A 4,157-nucleotide genomic window follows, 5' to 3' on the forward strand; every position below is an offset into this window, starting at 1 on the left:
GGGTTTCCTCACTCCTCCTGTCTTTCCCTTGGCACACCTCCCATTCCGTCCCTCTTCTCAAATTGTGCTCCCTCTGGCTCCAGAAGAGGGTGAACGGTACTCATTTGGCCAACAGCCTCTGTAGTCTACTCCCTCTCCCAGAAAGGATCCCTCTGGTTGTGTAATAGTTTCCTCAAGATTGAAACATTCTTTCCTGCAGGGAAGTTCCTTAAGGAAAGTAAACAACTCAAAATAGCTCCAGGAAGTCCCTGAAACTGACCAGATTCTCTAGGTCCCTCCCTGCCAGAGTAAGGAATTTTTAAAAAGCCAAGAGTGCTTCTCAGACAGGACGAGATTCAAACCGGACAGACCACAACAGCTGCCTGGAAGAGGTTTAAACCAACCAAATCATTTAGAAAAGCTGCTCTCTAGCCCGCTGAGCAGCCTGCATGCTCCGTTGGTATTGTGAGTTCCCAGCTCTGTGAGCTCTCAAGCTGGGGTGGCTTTCTGATACATCTATCTTGGAGTCATTTCTACTCTTGTAAGTAACCTATCACCCACAAGTAACTACAATAAAAATAAAGTAACCCCAGGGAAACTCATTGGTAAACTAAACTGGACTTTGGTGGTATGGTGGTTGGCCCAGAGAGAGGCACTATTAGGAGGGTGTGGCCTTGTTGGAAGTGTGTCACTGTTGGGGGTGGGTTTAGAGACCCTCCTCCTAGCAGCCTGGAAGTCAGTTTTGTCCTGACTTCCTTTGGATCAAGAGGTATAATTCTTGGCTCCTTCTCCAGCACTGTGTCTGCCTGGATGCTTCGGTGCTTTCTGCTATCATGATAATGGACTGAACCTCTGACCCTGTGAACCAGCTCCAGTTGAATGTCCCTAATAAGAGTTGCTTGGTTAAGGTGTCTCCTCACAGCAACGAAAACCCTAAGACAGGTGGGATCTTTACCTTGGTCTGTTGTGGGTTCCCTTTCTGGAGTAAGTAGACCTGTGTGTTGTGTCTCCCTAGGAAAAGTTGTGTCATACACCTCTGTGACCCCTTTGGGTCCTAAATACCACCATTGGTGTAGGTGTGGTGGCATCAGTGATGCCAAGTACCACCTCACTCCATCCAGTTTGGTGGAAAGAGGGCTCAAAGTTTACCTTAACCGAGGTAAGTCACTATTTTATCAGTTGGTCTTACAAAATTTGCACAGTCCACACTTGTATGCAAATCTAATACAATCAAACAGTGTGGAAAATTTGGCCAGCACTGAAGACTGGTCATGTCTGCCTCTGTGGCTCAGGACCTGCCTGAGAGCAAGCACTGAGGATTGAGAGTGCAGCACATGTAGAGTGCGTGCTGCTTGGTATGCAGTATTGAATGCCATCCCCAGAATTGCATACACCCTTATTTGGGAAATAAAATCAGTTCTGCTTCTCTCGTTGCCTTGGATTTGCAGGGCCATTCTCAGATAGTTCCTGTTCTGGTTTATTAATACACCTGGTCAAACTGGGGACACCGGTGTTTCCTAGAGCTGGACTAGGATGTTTAAGGTATTTTCAACTGTTTGATATTACAACACAACTTGTCATCTATAAAGATCGAACTCAAAAAATCATGTAAATGAGTTAAAAGGGTATATTTAGGGGCTGCAGAGTTGGCTCAGTGGTTAAGAGAAATGGCCAAAGGACTTGGGTTTGATTCCCAGCACCCACACGTGGTTCATAATGATGTTCATCTCTAGTCTCGAGGAATACAGTGCCCTCCTCTGGCACACATATACACATGTATGCAAAACACCCTTACACATAAAGTAATTTGTAAAAAAAATATAAGACAATAATTTTGTTTTGTTTTGTTTTTCGAGACAGGGTTTCTCTGTGGAGCCCTGGCTGTCCTGGAACTCACTCTGTAGACCAGGTTGGCCTCAAACTCAGAAATCTGCCTGCCTTTGCCTCCCAAGTGCTGGGATTAAAGGCATGTGCCACCACTGCCCGGCTAAAATTATTTTTTAAGCTTTTTTTGAGACAAGGTTTCTCTGTGTAGCCCTGGATGTCCTGGAATTCTTTGTAGATCTGGCTAGCCTTAAACCCATATAGGTGTGCTTGCCTCTGCCACTGTGATTAGAGGCATGTGCCGCCAAACCTGGTGGCAATAAAAATTATTTTTAAACCAAACCAAACAACAACAACAAAACCAAATGGGGCTGGAGAGATGGGGCTTAGTAAACTGCTTGGAAGGACCAGAATTTCATTCATCCACACCAAGTGATTTATCACCCCATGACCCTAATGCCAGAGATGCTGATACCTCTGGCCTCTGCCAGCATCTGCATTCATGCGGACCTATCTACACCCAGGCAATCAGACATAAACACATTAAAAATACTAAAAATTAAAAAATCTAGCAGTCTTGGCGTGGTGGTGCACGCCTTTAATCCCAGCACTCGGGAGGCAGAGGCGGGCAGATTGAATTTCTGAGTTCGAGGCCAGCCTGGTCTACAAAGTGAGTTCCAGGACAGCCAGAGCTATACAGAGAAACCCTGTCTCGAAAAACAACAACAACAACAACAACAACAACAAAACCAAAACCAAAAAACAAAACAAAATCTAGCAAGACCAAAAAAGAAAATATTTTAGGTTTATGGTTTTGTTGGGCCATGCTGCTATCTCAGACATATATTATCATTTAGCCCTGCCCAATGAGTAGCAAAGTAAAAGACCTTTCCTTTTTGGTAGGGGACAGGACGAGAAGTCCCTGTTAAAACTGCAAGGCAACTTGACTTCTGTTTGTGAGTTGGGCAAGGTGGCCTCAATTTTATAAAAGCCTGCTTTGTATCAGTCACAAAGTCGCTGGTACAAAGTGAGGCATGGTGTTGTTAGAGATTTGTCCTACTACTGCATAACAGCAATGTACAGCCAACAATTTGTGGGTTTTTCTACATTGTGTTGAAAAAGCACGAGAGCTGCAAGTATGTCTACAAAAGGGTGCAAGAAAAGGAGGGAGACGGTTTTGTAGTAAGGCATCACTCCCTGGCCTTGCTTCTAAGAAGCTTACAAGGTAAGAAACATACTCCTCACTCCATTTAAAAAATAATAATTATTAATGTATGTGAGTACAGTTGCTGTCTTCAGACACTCCAGAAGAGGGCATCAGATACCATTACGGATGGTTGTGAGCCACCATGTGGTTACTGGGAATTGAACTCAGGACCTCTGCAAGAGTAGTCAGTGCTGAGCCATCTCTCCACTCCTCACTCTTGCTTTTTAAAGATACTGTCCTGTGTAATCTTGGCTGGCCTGAAACTCACAGAAATCTGACTGCCTCTGCCTCCCAAATGCTGGATTAAAGGTGTGCACTGTGGGTGTGCTTGGTGCCCATAGAAGCCAGAAGAGGGCAGTAGGTCCCCTAGAACTGAAATTATAGTTCTGAGCCACAATATAGGTGCTGGAAACCAACCCCCTGGGTTCTCTATAAGAGCATCATCAAGTGCTCTTAACCACTGAGCATTACTCTGGCCCCTAGAGGTTTTTTGTTTGGTTTGGTTTTTCGGGATAGAATTTCTCTGTGTAGCCCTGNCTGTCCAGGAACTCACTCTTTAGACCAGGCTGGCTTCGACACTGTGCAGCCACCATAACCCGGGTTTTACAAGGGTGCTGGGAGCAGGTTATGTTGCATGGGAAGCACTTTGCCAACTGAGCTCTCTGGAGTCCCCACCCCCTTTTAATTTCCATTTTGTATTACCTTTTACTTGGGTGGGGTTGGGCTGTATTTGGAACTCATTAAGGAGACCAGGCTGGCCTCAAACTCATGGAGATGCACCTGCCTCTGCCTCCCAAGTGCTGAGACCACAGGCGAATACTACCATCTTTTACAAGGCGCCATTTGAGGGAATAAGCAAATTTCTAAAGCATCCCCATACCTTCCTGGTTCATTTACTCATCACTGTCTGACAAAGGGAAGGCTCCAGGGTACTGCAGAATGATATCCTTTAAAAAAAATGCTTCATTTGACTGACTCCAAACTGCTAAAAATTGGAATACTCCAGACCTGGCAAAAGCTCTAAGAAGCCTTAATCCTACAAAAAACTCTTTCAGGATTGAGTGTGTACTCAAACACACAACAGAGGCACAATACCTGGGAAATGGAGATAAGGCAATGAATACACTTGGATAGATTATTTTCTTTT

This window comes from Mus pahari, chromosome 10 (genome assembly GCF_900095145.1).
Source record: "Mus pahari chromosome 10, PAHARI_EIJ_v1.1, whole genome shotgun sequence".
Taxonomy (NCBI): Eukaryota; Metazoa; Chordata; class Mammalia; order Rodentia; family Muridae; genus Mus; species Mus pahari.